Source organism: Armigeres subalbatus, chromosome 2 (assembly GCF_024139115.2).
Source record: "Armigeres subalbatus isolate Guangzhou_Male chromosome 2, GZ_Asu_2, whole genome shotgun sequence".
Classification (NCBI taxonomy): domain Eukaryota; kingdom Metazoa; phylum Arthropoda; class Insecta; order Diptera; family Culicidae; genus Armigeres; species Armigeres subalbatus.
In genome coordinates this window covers 430,915,504-430,939,403 of record NC_085140.1, presented here as the reverse complement: position 1 = coordinate 430,939,403, position 23,900 = coordinate 430,915,504, and the positions used below count along the sequence as shown (strand labels likewise).

At 36.6% G+C, this 23,900-nt stretch overlaps 1 protein-coding gene across 1 annotated transcript in view; it reads left to right on the top strand.

Moving 5' to 3' along the window:
- Positions 1-3,364: 3,364 nt before the first annotated feature.
- The window catches only part of LOC134213563 (very long-chain-fatty-acid--CoA ligase bubblegum), a 73,030-nt gene continuing 52,494 nt past the window's right edge, over positions 3,365-23,900 (top strand). Inside the window, exon 1 of the mRNA XM_062692716.1 lies at positions 3,365-3,830. The gene's annotated coding sequence lies outside the window, so the exon portion shown is untranslated. The remainder of the gene's footprint in view (positions 3,831-23,900) is intronic.

Sequence of the window (23,900 nt, the reverse complement as noted above, 5' to 3'; positions counted from 1 at the left end):
TGATAGGAAAGAACACTGGCTTTGTGACACTTGGAAATTAAAGCAATTTGTTTATTTTTTTTTATGAATTGTTAATCAATTTTGCATTTTTCATCAAAAAGGATCTATGTACAAAAACGATGAATAATCGTGATGTAGCGTCGCTCATTATTAAGAAAATCAACTTTACCTACGCGAAGAAACTCAACCACCACTAATTCAGAATTATGTGGACGGAAATGGACGAAGCTAAACCAATGCCCAAGCTGCATGATCCTGAATGACTTGGCCTTTATAGTACATGTCACTAAACATCTCAATGACTTGAACATTAAGCTGCAAGTTAAGGATCAATAGGTTGAACTTTCATTATCCAACATACAAACTATTGAAACAAAATTGAAACAATTTGACACAACTGATTGTCGAAAACTAATACTAATCTACCCTAATCCGTTAGATAACAGTTTCTGCAAATCTGTTGAACATGCTGGTAAACTCGAAGCCTTTCGACATTACTTTCAAGCCTCTTCGCTAATGTTTGAGAACACCGTTCCTCAATACCTTTTCCTGATGCAAATGCACCTGAAATGTTTCAAATGGAGATAATTGACCTCGAATGCAACAACGAGCTCAAATTTAAATTTTTTAAGGCAGTTCTCTTGGAAGTTATTTTCTCTCTCCAGAAGTACATATCTGTGTGAACAGCGCTTATCAAGAATGAAAGCAGTAAAAAGTAGTTGCTGATCTTCATTATCTGCTGCCAAATTCGATCACCGATTGTGAAGTCAATATGCGTCGAGTATTGGAAAGAAGTCAACAATTCCATGTCCTGTTACTAAAAAAGAAAAAAAATAAGCACACACAAAAATGATTGCTTAAACGTAATTATATTGTGTTTAGTTTTTCCTTTAAAAAATGAGCCATTCTGTAAAACTTAATCCCATTCTGAAAAAAATGTATTTTACTTTGGTTATTTTGAAAATGTTTAAAAAATATGTTCCGAATATTTCCTTGGCGCCAGCAAGTGGCCAATTTGAAAATTGGCCCGTGTGGCTTGAAAAGGTTGGCCAGGCCTGGTGTATCTATTGCACTTGCCACACAAGAAACATACTCCAGGGTTCGTAATGCTCACTTAATATCAGGAGCACAGGATGCTCCCTCACGTAAACTTTCGGGGAGAAATCACTTTTCGGGAAAGAAAAACAGTCTGGAGAGTAGACAGGCCCAGGAAACAAAAAGTTGTCGAATTTCACGGGGCACCCTCCAGGATTGTTTCTTTTGGTGAGAAAATCAATCTCTGAAAATTTCAGCTCAATCGCTTGTTGCATAAGCTGGCGCATTTGATTTGAAGTTTGTTTGGGAATTTCAGTCAAAATATATTGGAAAATACACCTCCGACACTCATTCGATCTGGAAAGTAGTTCTGATTGCTCGATTGAGCTCAGAATTGCAAAAACGGCTGATTTATTAGGGGCTGTTTTGTGTACTTTTGGATTTATTGATCGAATCGAGTCAGCTGAAAAGTATATAAAAGTTCATTTAATCATCGTGCAATGTTTGAAATGTGGAATTAAAAAAACCTAAATGATTCTCTCTTTATACTGCAAAATCATTTTTCCAAAATCCTTCCCCATATCCGTATTGAAATCAAAGACGTAGTCCTACGTCAAAACAGCAATCAGAAATCCTTGCAGGAGCATTTGATAAATACAGTAATATCCCGTTTTTATCACTCCCTGGTAAATTTTGGAGTGATAAAATAGGAAATGTGACAAAATTGGATTTAAGATTATTTCCACTTGTCATAAGACGAGTTTGTACAATCCGCTTGAATTCCACCACTTAGTTGTATCTTGACAGATACGTATTTCAACAGTAAGGCCGTCTTCAGTGTCTCGTACTTGACTCGACTTCTTTTTGAATTCATTTGTATAGACGACGACGATCTTTTTGAATTCATTTCACAAATATGTTGCCTATGATCGCATATCAGACCCATTTTTGCTGGATTTCCTATTCATATTGGACAAATATTCGATTTTGGGCATTATGTGTCAGTTTATGCCTTGAAAAGGTAAAATACGTTAACGGTACCAGTCACTTCTTGCCAAGAAGGCTTAACAAAGCCTTGATATACACTACGAAATGATTCATAATAAAACACAGACAATGAAAGTTATTTCAAGAAAATCTTTTTTGTTTCTAGGTTTATTTACGAGAAAGAAAAGAACGACTAAATTTTTCAAGAATTTTTTGTAGATCTAAAGGCCTTACTTCAGATATTTCATGGATGACAAAGAACTTATGCTTTGAACACAGTCTATCCTATGAGTCACAAAGAGCATACATACCATATATGATACAGCCCGATAGATCTTTGATTACGCGTGTAGATCTGAAAGGCTTAATTCGAGGATTTCTTGGATGACTCAGAGCATATCAGCATATGTTGTGTTCATATTCTTGTTTTCTATCAGATGGATCATGTATCATATCCCGATCTAAACTAGTGTACTATAACCTACGAACAACACCTAGCGAACAAATAGGTAGAAGCCCCGTACATTATAACTAGCAACTAAAAAAAACCTCAGTGTACACTAATTGCATGTTCAGTTTACGAAGTTTTTCCTTTGAGATAATCTTCTTCTTCTTCTTCTTATATATAAAAATGAAATGGTCTGTGTTCGTATCCGCATAACTCGAAAACGGTTGGATGGATTTTTTTCATTTCTTCAGCAGAAACATTCGTTATAGTTTCCGACGGGTTTATATGATATTTCCTCAGTCTAAAATCATTAGTAAAGTTGAGTAAATCATGAAATACTAAAACAAAGATTGGTATGGGAATCTCGCATAGGCAGTTCTCAACTTTCATTTTCGCCTACTATGCAGGACAACGTCTGCCGGGTCAACTAGTATTAAATAAAAATAAGATGAGGAAGCTATAATATCAAGATAATCTTCATCGTGTCATAAAGCTTGTAATCTGAACATTCTTAAAGAAATCAAATGAGCGCAATCAGATCCGCTCTGTTAAAGCAATGATGATAAAATCGTGATGATTTAAAACATGGAACACAGTTTAACATCTAGTTCATCGCTTACTATGATTTACGATGTAAATTCCTTTGTATCGCAGCAGCAACAACTAACAAGTAATATGCTGTGGGCTGTTTAGTCAACCGACAAAAGCTCGCTTAGTTCGATACAAGGCCTGCGCGCGATCAAACGAACGGCACATCCTGAGACTGACTTGGTTTTTTTGTTTCTGGTATTTTATTGTAGGTAAAGAGCGAAAGGCGGTAGAAACAGAAGGTTTTGCTCTCCCCGAGTGGAGTGTCGCACGCCACCCGTTTCTGTTTTTTCTGCATACGGTTTCAGTTGGTTGGTGTAAAGCACGTGCAAGTGTGTGATGCTGACTGCTACTGTTCAGTGCTCAGTTTCTGTATCGCCGTGATCGTCGTCGTTATCGTTTTGTCTCGCGTGGCGATCTACCGCCCAATATAGGTTTCCGAGGTGCATCCCTATTAGAAATTCTGAAGTGTTTTCCATGGGCTGTGTGTGTTGAACAAAGCTGATAAGGCTTGTAGGAGTTTTCTAACCATTTGCAACATTCGAAGCAGTTAGTTTGTCCCGAAATCATTCCCAATAAAGTGTGCTGTTTAAGTGTTGAGTGTCTACTAACAAGGAAGAATAGAATATCTTTTTGGTGGCATTTTGCGGCATTTGGTGAAGGTCAGTTGCAAAACAGAGCGCTGGAAGCTAGCCGCTGACCTTGTGTTGTGTTAGTATATAGCGCCGTATAAACACGTTGTTTGGATAGCGGTGGCGTGATAGTTTGCAAGGTATGTTGGTTTCGCTTCTTCTCTTCGTTAGTAACGTGGTAGGACTTAGTTTAGAGGGTCTTGTCGGGGCTCGTAAAGAATGAGTATAATGTTTGCAAAAACAAGCAAAAGGGCACTGAACTGGGTCAAATGTGGCGATGTTCGTATCGTACACATTTGCGATATTAAACCAGTATTGGTGCATCTTGATTGAAGTTTGTAAAACGTGGAAAAAAACACAATAAAATCCTTTCTCTCTTTTGCCTAATCGTACGAGTTCCCAGCTCATTCATCTGTTGAATGTAATAACGGCGCGTTTAGTAGTTGGAGGTAAAATATCACTAAAACTTCGTTCCAATCAATCTCAAAAGTTCATTTCGAAAACATTTCGAAAATTGGAAATTGCCCTTCAATGAGAATCACAGGTGGATTCAATAGTAAGACCAATCACGGTGTCTCTATGGGGAAATATTATTTTTCAAAAATTACTATCTCAGAAACACCCACCACGCGAAAGTATAGGCTCTCCTCTTTCATATAGTGGGTGAACTAAAATGTTCTATCGGGGGATCTAGAACAATTTTTATTTTTTACACTATTTTTTGTGCAAACTCCATAGAAATTTCAAACGATTTCACCTCCTCAAAAATGTATGAAAAAATGACTTCCGATAGGACATTTTAAAAATGCACCTATGTGAAAGAGGTAAACCTATACTTTCGTGTAGTGGGTGGGTGGGTTATTTTTTGAAAATAAGACTCTTCGGACAAAGACACCGTGCAATAAGACATCTGACATTGAAAATTATTGAACTGTTAAGTTTAATTTGATCTTCATTTGGTGATATAAGTCAGCCTCGGGCTGAAAATCTCGTTAATATAGATAAAAAAATATTTCGTTCTTCGTTTCATGCCCAAATGCTGTTAACTTTCCTAAATTTGGTAAAGGTAGTCACGCACCTCGGGAATTTGGTGCTGTTTTTGGGATTTGGATGTTGTTGGATGTTTGGAGTTTATTAGGGTGGTTTCAAAAATGCCTTCATAGAATTAGGCAAGACGGGGAAAACATTAAAGATTTTATTTAGAATTTTATTACAGTGTTGACCCGATTTTATCACTCCTCGATTTTGTCTATCCTTGTTTTCGACCCGATTTTGCAAACATAATTTTTTTTTGAAATTTTAGTCATTCTTTTTATTTTCGTTAATAATACCGCACACTACAATGATTTGCATGAAATAACATTCACCGCCTGTGGTTTATTATGAACCATTTCTGAGTGCTTGTCAAAGATTTTGTAAGCCGGGGCGACAAGAAATAACGAGTACCGTTCACGTATTTTACCTTTCCAAAGCTTGAACTGATTCATATGTTTGTAAAATTAATTAAAAAGTTGAATTTAAAAAAAATGGATTTCGCACATTCCCTATTAATATATAATAGGATAAAAATACAGTACCTTCCCGATTTTGACAACATGGCCAGATTTTTATGTTGTTAAAAAAAGGAAAAAAAATCATATAAAATTTCATTTTTTTAATTTCATGGTTAAAGTTATACAGTAATATCTCGATTTTATCACCCCCCTGATAAATTTTGGGGTGATAATATAGGGCAAGGGCATGTGACAAAATCGGATTTTTTTTTATTTTGAATTTTTCAATTCATTTCACAAATATGCTTTGAGAAAAAACGCGTGAACGGTACCTGTTATTTCTTGTTGAAAATGCTTACAGAATCCGTCACAGGTACTCAGAAGTCATTCATAATAAACCACTGGCGGTAAAAGTTATCTCATGAAAACCGTTGTTGTTTGCGGTATTATTCACGAAAATAAAAAGAAAAACTAAAATTTTCAAAATTTTTGGGTGTGACAAAATCGGGTCGAAAACGTGACAAAATCGGGACGTGATAAAATCGGGTCGAAAACGTGATAAAATCGGGGGTAGACAAAATCGGGGAGTGACAAAATCGGGTCAACACACATGTTGGACATGTTCATATGGGACATGTTCTACAAATTATTTGTAGTATAGTCATATGATGCAGGAGAGTAATTCTCGCTGAGACCGGGCCACTATTTGCACGAGGTTTTTAAAAATGCCTAAATTTATATTCATTTCAAAGCTTTCGGCGAATATATTAAGGATCCGAGTTAAATTCTTCAGAAAGATGAACCCCTCGTTAGTTATACACGAAATCATTTTAATGGACCCCTTGATTTTTGTCAATTTTTAACTTACCAAAACTGTCATAACTCCAATATTTCTCAACCGATATTAGAGGTCACCATATTGTTGGAAAGAGGAAAACTGTATAAAAAAACTGTATGGTGAGTCAAAAATTGACAAAAATCGAATGGTCTGAAGAATTTAACTCGGATTCTTAATATACTCGCCTGAAAGCTTTGAATGAATGAATGAATATAAATTTAGGCATTTTTAAGAACCTCGTGTAAATAGTGGCCCGTTCTAAGCGAGAATTACTCAAGAGCATCATGATAGCTCGGGTACTTATTCAAAAGGACGTATGTGATTTTGTAAACAAAGATTCAAACGTCGTTTTGTCCAATCTGATAGCACTCCCACGCAAACCATCACCTCAGACAAGTAGGAGAAGCCTTCGGCTACATGTTGGTGGTGTTGGTTTGCGTGGGAGTGCCATCAGATTGGACAAATCGACATTTGAATCTTTGCTTACAAAATCACATACGTCCTTTTGAATAAGTACCCGAGACAGGCGTTTTTCGATATTATAAATTACCCCGAGGGCCAAGATCACAAGAACATAGTTCAAACAGAAATGTAACAAACTTGAGAATGGTGTTTTAACGATAATGTGGCCAATAAGCTGGTTTTTATGCAAAGTAATGTATTCTATAATATCAACTATTTAACGGTTACGTCCTTACAACAATTAGTAATGATTTCTTTTCTGAGTATCTAATACAGTTCATTGATATGCTGACTTCAATCCAGCTTGAAACAGTCGATCATTCATATCTGATGTTATCATAGTCTACTATATGAAACAGATAGCGTTTCGATGGGTGGAAGAAGGCGATATGCGCAGCGAGCAAAATTAATTGATTAAGTGGAACACGATTTGTGTGGACTAGATGGTAGACAAAGTACAGCCGAGGACCGAGCTGAATATATTAAAGTATTACAGATAAAATATACTTTGAAATTGTTGAAGACTTCATTTAATTTAAAGCGCTATTAATTACAACATACGATATATGATTTGCGTATGTAGAAAAGACTTCCTGCTTATAAAAACGAATAAAATTAGCTCTAGAATTCCGTTTAATCCAGTATAATGAAAGTTTATTGTCTATATTTTGGGTATTGACCACCCTATATGGTCATTAATTTTCATGGGAGAGATTGCTGCAACACCGCAGGAGAGCGAACGAGGCACTATACAAAAAGGTGCGGAACAAACAAAACTCAATTTTCCGAAGGAAAAAGTGTCAGCAGGAAAATCGGAATTTCTTTGAGAAGTTGAACTGTTCGCGTAAGGGCCACGTGCCGCAGCCTGATATGTGTAAGGAATAAAGAGAAATCTTCTTACGGACGAGCGTAAGGTGATCCAAAGGGGGTGACAGCACTGCGAAGAGCACCTGAATGGCGATGTGGTATGCAACGAGGGCGGTACGCATAACATACGTTTTCCAACTCCGGATCGCCAGGAAATCCAGGAGGAGATTGGCCAGCTAAAAAACAACAAAGCCACTGTCGTTTCTCTTTTTCTTTCAAAAATCATTACACTCCTTAGTGATGCTGAATCACGTTTTCAGCGTTTGCATTGAATTTTACCATAAGAGTGGTAATAAGGCCTAATTAGCGGAGGTAGTCCTGTATTAAAAGCGCAACTAGCGTATAACGGTATAACCATGTAAATCAATTAATGGGAAAATTAAATTCCCACATTCTCGTAATGGGCATGGTGAAGGTTAGATTCTCACGTTACCGGGTTCTCACGTTCTCAACAGTGGACCTTGTCACAGTTCATACATCTGATTTTCACGGCAATTAAAAAATAAGGCATAAACTTATAGTCTGAACACACTATTAAACTTCTAAAACATTTTAATCAATAAACTTTATACACGTTTCATATACTGAACTACTAAACGCACCTTTCAAATGGGCAAAAAATCGCACGACCGCGGGACTTTTATTTTAGAAACGGAGAGATGAAAAACGATCGTATGATTTTTGCTGAGGTTCAAGTCCCCCTCGACAGCGTGCCTTTGCATCAAAGCGCCGTAGGCAGCGCATGGCCAACTCACACGCGCATTATGCCACGCCACGAGAAATCGCGTCGCAGTCGCGCGCGACTATGCAAACAACCGCCGCGAAGCTCTTTCGCTCTATCTCTTTGTTTTGTTTTCACTATGGTGAAATTTACATGATTGCTTCGATCTGAGATGCGAAGGAACGCGCGTGTAAAACACATGATAGGTAGCTGCATGTTTACAATGTAGGTATAGACTAAAAAGAATTACGAAGCAGAATAAAGAATATCGCAAAATATTTCAAGGGAAAAATGGTACCGTGCCACGATCCATTGTAATATTTATTGTCTTTGAGATGTACGATCGACACGAATTCCGCCTGACGGATAAATAACACGCTGTAGCTTCTTGTCGCATGGCGTGTAGATTGATGTTTGAACGATTGTGCTCTTTTTCTGCAGTTGCTTCAAGCGGCACTTTTTGGTTGGTAGAGTATGTCCGCAGTCCCACAAAAAATGTCCACAAGATGCTTAGGAAAGATTGAGTCTGGAGCCTGATCAGCTAGTTACTCACGATGAGTTGCGCGTCGGGTTCAAACATCAGAGTTGAGGCATTTATGCAGTCATCGAGATAAGAATCAAAATGCGCTGATAGCTTGGACGGTTGTTGTATGAACTTTGGATTTGAACATGCTGAACTGACATTCGATAAATAGACCAGAAGAATCCGCCTAGCTATGCGAAGCTGTTGATGAGATTCGCTTGGCTTATGTGTTACTAAATCATTTTTGAATAATTTAAATTTACATGGATGATGTTTGCATATTAATAAGCATACAGTGAATTTCATATGATGGCAAGGGCGGTGTAGTCCAACCTAGTTTGCGAAGCTCTCATGATAAAAAACCTTTCTGAACTGACTCAATACAAGTAGATAAAGTTATACTTCAATAGTTGTGTCGAAATGGTCAACACAAGTAAATTTTGAATATTTGAGTCCTTGATTCGGTCAATTTATTTGTCATAAGACGGGTTTAGTACTATGCCATTTTATTCCACCACGTACTTGACTCGACTTACGAGACACTGAAGACGGACATACAGTTAAAGTCGAAATGCGTAATAAAAGGTAAAACGGTGTAAATTGCAACAACTCTTCGACTCGCTTGATTTGACTTGACTCTAGTTTTGGCATCAACAAGTTTTTTCAACAGCAAAACAAGGGAGACCCTCGAAACTGTTTCTGAAAGGGCGAAGCGACGTTTTGTGGACAACGAAATCTAGAATCTCAAATCAGATAGTGTAGAGAAAACTTTGTTTTCACCCAGAAAAACAGCAGTAATCACCGAGACATAGACATCGTAAAACGTCCTTCGTAGCTTAGTTTTAGTTAAAAGCACCAGTCTAGTGTAGTGAGTGTCGTGGGTTTGAGTTCCGAGTCGAAGGAAAGTGGTTACCTCCAAATCTCCAATACATTTTTCAAATTAAAATCTTCCACATAATGTACATATTCACATCACATTGTAAATTAATGTCCAAGTCGGGTGGTCCAACACCCGGAAAATAGGCAATTAACTTTGATTGAACTGAATTCAACTGTAATTTAAACGACAATAAAAATATGAAGGACGAACGCTAGTATCGTCTTTGGTAATGCATATATTTTTTTATTCTTTATTAAAGTGAATTTACAAAAATTTAAAGAGTTAATTACTAAAGTAATGCATATAGCACAGGCATGTATATTCCGGTTGATCACTATGGCGTTCGTAGTACTGATACGCAGCATTTGTTTCTTGCCAAATTGTGTAAAAACCAATTAGATTAAGATGATGAATAAAAATAGTAAAACCACCTTTGTTCGAACAACTACTGGATGATCTGAGACTTGATCAGCGTAGAAGCTCTTAAAAATTCGCTTTGTAACCGATCTTGTTTTCTTCTGCCAGCTCATGGACTTTACTCTGCAAAACTTGTCTTACCTTATCCACAGTTTCTGTCTTATATAAGATACATTCCGTTCCTTCCTTAAAATTTCCTTCTAATTGTAATAACTGAACTCAGTCTCAGTCAAACAGCAATCTAGTTCATCGCCGGTGAGATCTGAAATTTTTCTCTAAGCTTCTTCTAAATACAGCAATCTCGTAATGATATTTGATACTATGTTTTGTAGCGTAACTCTGTATTCTTTTCAAAACCGGAGGAGCAAATAATATTTTTTCCATGCCGCATTGCTTCTGCCCATGGCACTAAAGCGTATACATCGGAAACGTACTTCGTGTATATTCGATTATCGCTTTACTTTTTATTGTGTAGTGCCAGCCTTGTGGTGTAACGATCTTTCTGCTGTGAGCTTAACCAGTTTCTCTCGCCCCATGTCCTTCGTCAAAATTGTGCACGCCCATTTCTCCCCCTGAGTCCTCCTGCCATAAAAGGCGATGAACATTTTCATACATTTCTTTCCAGCAACTCTCAACTGCATTTCCAGTGGCTTTATTTTTGCGTGAGTCTCACATATCTCACTCTTAAGACTTTCAGAGAGTAATTTAAATCTTTTAGATTTCGTACCACATTTCTCACACCTGTGTTGAGGATAACTATTGGATCTTCCTAATTGAAGTGAATTATTACTTAATATAGATCTTTGAAAATGCCCACAGCCTCATAATGTAGAAGAAAGACTCAATTATGCTATTTATTAAATTTTACATATACTATATAAATAGACATAGGAATAGGAATTCAAAGAAGAATTGCCAGAAAACATATGCGACATCATCAATGCTTCGATTCGTCAATCTCGTATACCGTGCTGTGCCCTTATTCCGTTCACCTAAGACAATGCGCTATGTCCAAAAGCTCTAAAAATGGCCGTTTAGTATTTTGAAGCTGCAATTTCGCTGCATAGTGTCATTTTCTATATACAATTGAAAATAAAATATGTTGGGATGCATTCATAGACTTAGGCTCCAATAGTGAAAACAAAATTGACCAATTATGCGGTCCTAATTCCAATCGCCTGAAATGCCATTGTTCCTAATTCCGTTCATTCGTGTTCCTAATTCCAATCACCCGAAAAACATTTGATTTCTTGGAGATGCTAATACCAGGCATCATTTTTCTCACAAATCCATCTTTTCATTTATTATATTATTGCAAATAAAAAGCTTAAAATGTAATTTCCTTCCAAATTTTAAATACAAACAATGAAAGATATTTTCTTATATAGGCAAGTTGACTGTTTTTTCGTTTGTTTCACTTACCATTCGAGATATATTCAACATGAACATTGATGCTAGCTGCCCAGTTGCATTAGGTACCACAGAAAAGGACAGATACAATACCTTATCGGAGTTTTACACCTTATCCTCAACGTAATTTTTACTTGAGCCTGGATACTAGGCCTTTAATTCTGACCTGAACCTTCCAAAACAATGTCTCTGTTTGTTTAGAATTGTTTGTACCACTGTTTCGTTCAAATTGAATATTATTTAATGTTTCGGTTCTTTTGAGTACCAGATAACCCTTTTTCTACGAAGTATTCACGGATTTCGGTAAAACATAATCTTATTTGCAGCTCAGAGAGGGCAGTGTTTTTTTTTATAGAAATTCGCCAAGAAATTTCCGGATAAAGCTTGTAAACAAGAACGCCACTATTAAATGGATTGTGCTGTTTAAAACTGTCCGTATTCTTCGAAAACCCTTTTTCAACATTTTCCAGCATTAACTTTATAAATCATCATTAAATCATTAACTGAAAAAACTGTATTTTCCCGGCACGAGTTGAAAAAGGTCCCATAACTTTTTCGCGTAGAGTCGTTCCTTTCGGTCTGCCTGCTTGCGGGATAAAGTTTCAAATGTTCACCATTCATATGGTTTCATGTACGATGTATTTTTTCTTGCCATTGATTATATTCTCAAACACGGAATTTTCAGAATCCATCCTCCAAACCCGATGAACGGAATAAGGAACGAGTAGATTTAGATGTACCCTTATTCCGGTCAAGATATTTTTCACTTTTCAGCATTTTCTATCGGGAAAATACAGACAACAATTTGGTAATACGCTATAATGTTACCTGTTTTGTCTTGTCATGCTGCTGTATTTGAAATCCAGGGCAAATTTTCACTTAAAAATGCTTAAATATTATGACAGACGTTCTTAGCAAGTGGGTTAATGAAAACAGTCAAAATGGCGCTTGTAGTGACGACCAACAAATTTTGTTTTAATTTTCACTATTAATCGCTATAAATGACGCTGGTTTTCATTTCATTTCATGCATACATAACCATAGAAAAGAACAAGGATATTTTTATGTTGTTTTTAGACAAAAACTCTTTATTATTTAATATTTTGTGTTGCGTGAACGGAATTAGGCGCTGATTGGAATAAGGGCACAGCACGGTACCAAGTGCTCTAAAAATTGTTAAAAGTAGTAGCAATTCCGAAAGGCACTATGTCAACTGGGTTCTCGGACTTTAGACCCATTTCTATTCCTTGCGTAGTCGACAAAATTTTGCAACGAATCGTCAATGAACAGCTCATGGAACATCTCGACCATCATCGTTTGCTTTCACCATACCAATACGGATTTCATCCTAAGTCTAACAGTCAAGCAGCTTTGTTCGATGTCGTTTCAACAATTCAAACATTATGTGACCAAAAGCAGAAGGTTGCTGCCGTTTTTTAGACCTTAGTAAAGCTTTCGATACATGTGACAGAAAAATACTGCTGCGTCGTTTGAATGAACTTGGGGTAAGAGGAAATAGTTGCAATTGGTTTAGAGATTTCCTTTGTCACCGCAAACAGTACCTCTCCGATAAATGCATCAATAGTACAGAACGTATAATTGGCATTGGATTTGATCAAGGTAGCACGCTAGGCCCAACGTTGTTTAACTGCTACGTTAATAACTTGAAGGACCTACATCTGAACGGAATGCTATTTATGTACGCCGATGATATAGTGCTTATATATAGTGGAACACTCTGTGAAGAACTTCAGCAGTTAATCAACCAAGATCTGGAAGTTTTGCGTAAGTGGATGAATCAGCACAAGCTCACGGTCAACATCACCAAAACAAAATACATGTTGTTCAATGTACCACGAACAAGCAATATCGTTGTTTCATACGGAAATAACACAATTGAAAGAGTCAGTGGCGTAGCCACGGGGGGGTTTTGGGCATAACACCCCCCCCCCCAAGAGACGAAATTTTTAGAAGAAATTTTTTTTGGAAAAAAAAAATGTTCAAAAACCCCCCCCCCCCCCCAGACCAATTTTCTGGCTACGCCACTGGAAAGAGTATACTCTTTCCAATATTTGGGAGTACTTCTAGATGAACAGCTTAAATGGAATGAACACATCAACAAGCTTAGTTCTAAGCTTGCCCAGATTGCTGGTGATTTCAGGAAAATTTCAGATCTTGTGCCATTAGCAATGAAACGAAATCTGTATTTCTCTCTATTTCATAGTCATCTTACCTACGGAATACTAGTGTGGGACACTGCAAGCAAAACTTCACTAAAAGCATTAGAAAATATCCAGAATAAGGCAATAAAGAATTTGTTTGGCTATCATCGGAGAACATCTACGGCATTCATCCACTCACAGCTTAACATATTGACCGTTAACAGCGTGCATTCCAGCGCAGCTTGCACACATGTCCACCGAATCCTAAATCGTGATATTTATACAAATACAACAATTAATCGATTCCACGAGCAACACAATCATCGCACCAGAGGAAGAGACCCCCTAATATCAACCAGACAGAACACGACAACATTTGGTCAAAACTCTGCCTTGAATAAAGCAATTAGTTTGAACAACGATCTTCAGCTAGATTTAAAACTTCTCCCACCAAATGGTTTTAAATTTAAATTTAAAGCAATGCTTTTAAATAACCAGTGCCACGAATAATCTTGTTCTTGTTTTGTTATATTTATTATACAGTAATGTAATTAGTTTGTTCACATACAATGATGATATTCGAAGATGTAATGTTTTTTCTTGCACATCAAAGTAATTTTTAAGTTTATGTCTCTATTTCTTTTTATTTTTTAGAAAGTCACCACGAGCCCAAGGCTCATCGACAAATAAAACATTTAAATACAATTTAAATAAATAGACATAACTTATCTATCAATAATACATAAATGGCCCTCCAGATTATACTCGAATAGAAGAAACCCTACAAATATTGGAATATTAAAATACGGTCTAGTAATAACCATTGGGAGCGGTAACAGGGGTACCAATACAAAAAAAGGTTCTTTCCCCTATTTGAAATGTATTTATGAATTGCATCAATCTTAGCACCAGGTGCAGCAAAATCTAAAGCTCGGCGATACGTTTATGGTCTTTACTGCTGTCAAGTTCGATGGTATTTCACTTTATCAGCGAATCGAGCAAAAAATACGTTCGATATCACCTCGGTGTTACAAGATCAAAGGGTATTACCACCCAAGAGAATGTCACACAACGAATTGGGTATAAATAATTTGTCAATAAAGTGTCGATAGCGCACATGAGGTGATAACTCGGCCAAACATACCACCGTGGATTTGGTTCCGAAAATAAATGGAGATACACCATCAAATACTGTCACAATGACGTACTCAAATGACCAGCACATATGTCGATAGTCGATCAATCAGCTGCAATAGAATGCGCATCATCGGCATGTGAACCTGCACCATGAATTTCAATATTTATTGTTTGTATATAGTAATTGGATTAATAGATATTAAATTCTCAAAAGAAAAAAAACGTTTCCCTTTATGCACCTAATTGCGTAAGTTATCTCTTATCAGTTCATTTAAATATATTACTCATCTGTTATCAAGATATTGAGTATCGTATGAGGGATAGAATTTCAATCACCCAAGAGATAATGTTTTACGCACTTCATTAATGTTATAGATTTTTCTGTTAGGATTCGATGGTGTGGTAGTATCTATGATTATGTTGAAAATAAAATTGACGTTTTCGAAAAAAAAGCATGAATTATTTGAATGCAAACGAAAGTGTTAATCAAAGCAATCGACTTCTGCATGAATAAGTGCCCATGATTATCTTGATATAAGCTCGATTGACAGAACAAAACAAACAAAAACAAAAACGATTCTGATTCGAACATTTGGTACATCGCCTATGTTTCACTTAGGTTTCACTAGAGCCACATGTTCTTGCTGGACATACCTACTTGGTACTTGTGAGTGTGCAGAACCACGGTATACAGAAAACAAGGTAGGCTCGTTAGAAAAATGACACTTCGAATGTGACGCATGTTTTATCGCCACATGTTAGAGTACAAAAGTAAGCATGCTGCGACCGTAGAGCATCGTCTCGGTCCAGCTTGTGCGAAGATAGCAGTGACGTCACATGTTTACATTCAAACTGAATATTTATATACGTGATGAGCCTGCCTTGTTTTTTGTATGCCGTGGTGCAGCACATAAAAATTCAGATATTCGACGGATGTCTAAGCCAAGGTGAATACAAACAGGTGTAGCAGTATGCCAATTACATGATTCAGCCATCTTGGATTTTTATATGGGGCAGCCACCGAGTTTGTTTATGTTTTGCACTGAAAATGAATCTTTCACCCCCGCGCTAGTCTCTCCCATCTACTGTCGAAGTGAGTGAACCCTGATATAAGAACCCTGGTCTAAGCCATTCGCTCGGCCACGACAGATGGATTAAGAGAAGCTCAGATCAACTAATTACAGTCGACTCTCCACATCTCGATGTTCTACATCTAGATATTTTCGCCTATGCCGATGGTTCCTTCGGTCCTTTCAGTTTTCGTACAGTTTTCCTTCCCATATCTCGATAACGACCTTATCTCGATATCTCGCTATATCGATGCATTCTTGTTGTTTTTTGTCCGGATTCACTCTCCTTATGTCGATGTGCATTCGATTACAGGCTACAAGACTTTATTCTACGTAAATATTAATCCAAAACGTTTAGAAATGTGACGTTTGCTGTTTATGCTTTACATTTAGTTTTGTTATTTCCTAGTTCAAAATGTTTAAGTCAAATGAAAAAAGAAAACTTAAAGTTCTGACTCTTGATGAACGCCTACAAGTTATCGAGAAGCATGAAGCCGGAAATAATATTTCAGAAGTGGCCGCGACGTTCCGGCACGTACCACAGAGGACCGTTTCTACGATCGTGAAAGAGAAGAGCAAATTGCTGGATAGGAAAAGAAGTAACAATCCGATGACGAAGAGGTGTCGCGGATTTACGATTGGAAAGGTCGATTGAAATTTTCGTCTAACATGCACGTGCAAATAACTTGCCATTATCGGGAACCATTATCCAGAAGACAGCAAGAGAATTCGCTCAGGATTTCAATCTGTATGAATTGAAAGCTAGTTCTGGGTGGCTGACAAAAATTGTAAAACACTCAAAGTTTTCATTCAATTCAAGAAACTCTGTGGAGAAAGCGCTAGCGTAGACACTAACATGACGGATGGCGATGACTGGATGAAAAACATATTTCCTGGAATTTAAAATTACGAGCCTCATGACATTTTTAATGCCGACGAAACAGAACTGTTCTATAAGTGTCTCCCGGATAAAACTTATACTTCCAGAACGAAATTTGCCATGGCGGAAAATATTCTAAGCAGAGGGTTTCCGTCATGTGTGCCAGTAACGGATGGTAGCGAAAAGTTACCTTTATAGGTTTTAGGTTTAGCCAAAATCGGCGTTGCTACGAAAACAATACGAAAGCCTGGATGACTTCCGTTTTCGAAAAGTTGTTGATTGGATTAGATGAAAAATTCGAACGAGAAGATCGTCAAGTGTTGATGTTCGTAGATAACTGTACGGCTCATCCAAAAACTGTACAGCTGAAACTCAAATGCATCACATTAATATTTTTCCCGCCGAACGCTACATCAGTGCTCCACCGTTAGATCTTGGCATCATCAAAACACTCAAGTACCATTATCGATATTCTCTTGTAAAACGACGACTGCACGAAATGGAACAAACCAAGGTAATGATCAATAAAAAAATCAATTCGCGATTATTAAAAAAAAAATCTAATTACTTTGCATTCAACAATTTCAGGATTATTCAGAAATTACAACTGGATGCAATAAACATATTATCTCGATCCTGGGAAATAGACCTCAAACCATCAACAATAACGAACTGCTTCCGGAAGGGTGGATCCGCTTTCAACGATGAACCAGATATATTCACAGAAGATGTTGATTCAAGATCCCAAGATCATGCTTCTGATACAATAATGTTTGACCTATTGCTTATTGCTTATTGCCTACATTTCGGCGGGTAAGGCTTAAATTACCGTCATCCAGTCATTGACGAGAAAGACAGCCACGTGCTCGTACCACCCCCCAGTAATAAAACCACCCACCGAGGCGAAAAAGCAGTCTCCAGCTGGATGGGGGAAGTATTTTCGATTCAAAACTACATCATCCAATAGCGAAGACTGAAGACATAATTATATCCGGTGGATACTTCATTTGGTTGAATTTCGGTTTAGTTTTCAAAAAAACTGCCTTTTGCAACATTTTTTCCCATGAGGGGAAATCGACGATTTACTCTCACGCTCTCTTATATATCAAGACAAAATTTTCAAAACGACTTATCTGCTTTTGTAAACAATGATTCAAACAACTGCAAAACTTTCTATAAATATAAATGAATGTGAATTATGGAATATATTCACCATATCGAAAGTGCTTACTTTTTTTTCTTCATACATTTTTTCATATGTAAAGCATGCGAAAGCACATTAACCGGATAGGTGGATAATCAGACGTTGTCTTATGGGCGTACATTAATTAATTCAATTTACTGAAATCACATTGATATTAAGTTTCAGCTATCAAAAATTAACTGGAGGAAGGAAAAAATTAGAGTGTAAAATCTTAAATTATTTGCTTTCATGGTACAACCCATTACAAATTGAATGGGATTAGTTTTGTAATAGTCACCTGATATAAATTGCACTCTGAAAAAGGGACAATTGATGCAAATAAGATTTGATTTTATGATGAAAAATCAACTTCGCGAAACCTAAATGACAGTTCAAGTGTTAACCACGTTAGTGTATGTATTATAAATTTTAATATAGTATTAGTGTGGCATCAGATCAGCATATTCTGCACAATGTTATGGTGTGCGGTAAAATCTGTAAGTATGTGCAATTCCAATTTTTTGAATCGATTTACCATTTACCCCTTTTTCCATTTCCCCAATTCCTATTATAATCAACTGTAATTTTGAAGAGATAAAACAGTTTAAACTAAATCAAAATGGCGCCTATTATCAAAGCTATCTCGAATTTCGATAGGTTTCAGCAGGATTACCTATACAAAATTGATAGTTTGAAAGAAAATGTAAATCGGCATGTCAACAAAATTATTAAGAAAATCGGAAAGAAACGCACTGTCAATGGATTTTTCCAATATGCGTTACTTTATTTGTCCGTGCAGCATTGATTTGGCAACGGTTGAGCGAGGTTTCGAGCGGTCGCTAAATTTGCCAACCCACCGTTGATAGAGATAAGATTTTTTATGTACAGGTTATCCGACGTGTCAATATCCCCAACTCAGCCATCTTGGATTTTGTATGGAATTATGCCTCGTTTGTTTACGTTTTGCACGAAAATGTATGTCTTCGTGCTGGTTATTCCCATCTACTGACGAAGTCGGATAACCTGAACATAAAAAAAAATCTTGGATAGAGATTGCTATTTTTGGTTTATTCACGCAACTGGTGGGGACTGTTTATGGTCAACTCTTTTATTTCCTTAGATCAGATTAAACTGTCTTCTTTGGTAGTTATCCTCCCTGAGCCACTCTTTTTCATTCTGTTATTTAGGGGCCACCCGTTAATGCTGTGTGAAACGATTAAAATACACACGTCACGTGTGTGGTGAGATGAGCTGTTGATCACGTTCTAATCTTAAGCCGTGAACAGTGGCCGAAAGAAGTCTGCCAAGCATCATTGGACAGTATCTTTGAAAAAATCGTTATGTATTACAATCGACTCTCAAATTCTTGTTTTTCTTGACTCTTGATAGGCGCCTTAAATGTTAAATTATTTTCCACACGGATGAATGGCTATTTTTATTCCCGCACTTTTCCTGTTGTCCAATTCAACATAAAACGAAATCGATCGACATTAGATCACAAATGTATAAGCGACGTGTTTAGGTTGAGCTTGGTACGCCACCTTTGGTGGTTTCATTCATGCATTGCGCAATGCATATTAAGAAAGAATCAAAGTTTTTGTTTTTCCATAATGAATAAAGGTCTCTTCGATATAACTGATATTGCTCACAATGAAGATGTATAAGTGTTCATCTCTGATCAACCAGATGCATGTTTAGCACTATACTATTAGTTTTTGAAATTTTTGATTTCACGCAAACCAACACCATCAACAGGTAACGGAATCCTTCACCTACCGATTGATGTTGTTGGTTTGCGTGGAAGAGCTATCAGATTCGTCAAATCGTCGTTTGAATCATTGTTTACAAAAGCAGATAAGTCGTTTTGAAAATTTTGTCTTGATATATAAGAGAGCGTGAGAGTAAATCGTCGATTTCCCCTCATGGGAAAAAATGTTGCAAAAGGCAGTGATTAATGAACGGCTAAAATGATTAATGATTCAATGTGTGACAAGTATTTTGTTTATTAAAAAATAAAAATATAATCCAAACTGCTTGATTTATTGAAAAACAAAAACAATACTTATTGTCCAACTAGGAAATTTGCTCCATCGAATGAAACCAGCTGCACTCGAATCTGTCAAGTGGGCTACACACATACACACTTTTGGAGTGAAATTATAGTCTTCTGGTATTGTCTATCCGGAACAAAGTTATACCGCCTTTTATACCGAAGTTGGATTTTTCTCCAGATACAGGCAACTTTCCCAACTTCGAAAGTAGTGCGCTGGATTCACCTAAAGATGCGCTAAACAACGCATCAATTAGTTTGACAGATAACACTTCGGAAGAAAGTTCGGTTCGGAAGTCCCGACTTCCGAATTCTAAGTTGGTGCTACGCCGACAATACAACTTTGTTGTACGAGAAAGGCAAAAACTTACTATGGAATTCAATATTATCGGTTACCATCGAGAGGGATAAACATTTATTCTAGATTGCTTTGAGAATAGGTCGTATGTGCAAAAGAGAGATTCTCTTTGTTCACGCTCTCTTTCGCTAATAGATCGGCAAGTTTAGCATTTTCTGCTACATTTTCACTTTAGCACGCTAGACAAAGTTATTGTCTTTAGATATCTTTCAAAAAATCCAACATAAATTTGTGTATAGCTTTGTAATAATCGAAAGAGAATGTAACTGAAGAGAGGCTCTCTTTTGCACATACGACCTATTCTCAAAGCACTCTAGTATTAATCGTTTGTATGGAAAAACAAAAAACTTTGATTCTTTCTTAATATGCATTGCGCAATGCACATGAATGAAATATACACCAAAGGTGTGGCAAAGATACCAAGCTCAACCTAAACACGTCGCTTATACATTGTGATCTAATGTCGATCGATTTCGTTTATGTTGAATTGAACAACGGGAAAAGTGCGGAAATACTAAAAATGGCAGATTCGTGATCCGAGTGGAAACGTAATTGGTATTAGACAAATCAAGGCCAAGATAAACAAGCTGTCGTCAAATCAAAATTTCAAAGAATTTGAGAGTCGATTGTAATACAAAACGATTTTTTCGCAGAGACTCTCCAATGATGCTTGGCAGACTTCTTTCGGCCACTGTTCACGGCTTAAGATGAACGTGATCTTAACAACTCATCTCACCACACACGTGACGTGTGTATTTTTAACGCCGTTTCCACACAGCATTAACGGGTGGCCCCTAAATAACGGGAATGAAAAGAGTGGCTCAGGAGGATAACTACAAAGAAGTACAGTTTAATCTGATCTAATATGAAATAAAAAGAGTTGACCTTAAACGATCCCCACCAGTGCGTGAATAAAGCCAAAATAGCAATCTCTATCCAAGATTTTTTTATGTACAGGTTATCCGACTTCGTCAGTAGATGGGAATAACCAGCGCGGGGGGGAACATACATTTTCAGTGCAAAACGTAAACAAACGAGCATAAATTCCATACAAAAATCCAAGATGGCTGAGTTGGGGATATTGACACGTCGGATAACCTGTACATAAAAAAATCTTATCTCTATCAACAGTGAGTTGGCAAATTTAGCGACCCGCTCAAACCCTCGCTCCAACCGTTGCCAAATCAATATACGGACAAATAAAGTAACGCATATTGGAAAAATCTCATTGACAGTGCGTTTCTTTCCGATTTTCTTAATGATTTTGTTGACATGCCGATTTACATTTTTTCTACAAACTGTCAATTTTGCTTATAAAAATCCTGCTGGGAAACCTATCGAAATTCGAGAAACTTTGACAATAGGCGCCATTTTGTTGGATTTAAACTGTTTTATCTCTTCAAAAATTACAGTTGATTATAATAAGGTGGGGGGAAATGGAAAAAGGGGGTAAATGTAAAAATCGATTCGAAAAATTGGAATTGTACATACTTTACAGATTTTACCACACCATAACATTGTGCAAGAATATACTTTGATGCCCACACTAATACTATATTAAAATTTGTATAATACATACACTAACGTGGTTAACACTTGAACTGTCATTTTAGGTTTCGCGAGAAGTTGATTTTTTCATTCATAAAATCAAATCTTATTTGCATCAATTGTCCCTTTTTCAAGTGAATTTATATCACAGGTGACTATTACAATAAAACTAATCCCATTCAATTTGTAGTGGGTTGTACCATGAAAGCAAATAATTTAAAGATTTTACACTCTAATTTTTCCTTCCCTCCAGGGTTAATTTTGATAGCTGTGAAACTTAATATCAATGTGATTTCAGTGGTAATTGGACTAATGTACATAAGACAACGTCTGATTAATCCACCTATCGGTATTAATGTCTTTCGCATGCTTTACATATGAAAAAAATGTATGAGAAAGAAAAAAGTAGCACCGGTAGGTGAATATATTCCATAATTCACATTCATTTATATTTATAGAAAGTTTTGCAGTTGAATGCATTTTTTTGTGCGAACAAATTGGTTTAGGACAAGTGCTTAAAAATAGGAGATAATTTTGTACGTATTTTGCGCACACACATACATACAAACACGCAAACACAGACATCACCTCAATTCGTTAAACTAAGTTGATTAGTTTATAACCCTGTAAGCCCCATTTTTCCTACGAAAAGTTCATCTTTGGGGCGAACCTATAGATTTTACGTACACTTAATGTTCGAGAAGGCAAAACCAGTCCTCCACTAGCTATTACGAGAGTTCCTTGGGGACCTATTCCGCCAATGAAATTATTCATCAAAAGATACTCAGGGTAATTATCGTTTTGATTTTAGTTATATGTAACTACTCATCACAATTGAATGTCAAGGTAACATTGGGCTAAGTGGTAAAACCACTCCTAATTTTTAATTTTTTTTCCATCAATTTCAAGCAACCGCACAGTTGATGCAAAATTGACTGTTTTTGATAGCCCATTTTGATTGAATGCATTTAGATCATTTTAATTGGTTTTACACTAATTCAAACATGCACTATCGATTTTTCCTTTTCCACTTCCCCCAGTGTACCTTATATGATAAAGCAAACTCCATCAAAATTGACCAATCTGTCTGTTTTATATCGTCATGTAAAAGTGTCCTCTCAATAAACTGAACAGTCCATAGCACTTGTCATAAGACGAGTTTGTACAATCCCATTGAATTCCACCCCTTAACCCCTTAAGTGGTGGGATTCAATGGGATTGTACAAACTCGTCTTATGACCAAGGATGTTAACGATCATTCAGTAATTTGCGTTCGATCATTTAGTAGTTTATCAATAACACATTCCAGAAGCTGAATTTCAAAATATGTTGTATGGTTGACTTCTAGTGCGAAGGTTTTTCTACAACTTCGCCTAATGGTTCGTTATTAGAATTCAACTAATAACGGAGTTACCCGAGCAAAGATTGAGAGCAAATCGATAACTAATTTTGTTGTAGTGAAATCGCCTAATTATGATAACTCAGGTTGATATCCTTTTGGTCGTTTTAACGGTTAAAAGATCAAAATCTACAGCAGAAAAATCTTACTGTGACATCAAATCGAAAACTATTCCTGCTATCGATGAGAGCAAATCGAAAACTAATTTTGATATTGGGTCCGATAACAAAATAAGTACACAGTTTGATGTCAGATCATACAATTTAGAAATCAACAGCAAAATGAGATCAAAATATGTAATCAGTCATAATGATTCATATTTGAAAACAAATTATGATTCAATATCAAAATATGTTTTCTCTATGCTCTCATTATGTTTTCAGACTTTGCTCGGGTAGAGCGCTAGTGGCAGTAACTTAAACTAAATGATTGAAATTTTGTTATCATTTAGTCTAAGTTACTGAAACTATAGCTATAATTCCGTTACTAGTGGAATTCAAACAACGAACCATTAGGAAGAGTTGTAGAGAAACCTTCGCACTAGAAGTCCACCATACAACATAATTTGAAATTCAGCTTCTGGAATGTGTTATTGATAAACTACTAAATGATCGAACGCAAATTACTGAATGATCGTTAACATCCTTGCTTATGACAAGTGAAGACATTCCACTAAAAAGCTCAAAATAATTTTCTTAATAGTCCATAGCAGCCATTGTAATGAAGGTCAGTTCAGTTTGGATTTCGATATCTAGGATACTACAAATTTCAGGTTTCCAGGTTTGATACCGATACTAAAATTTCCAGAATAT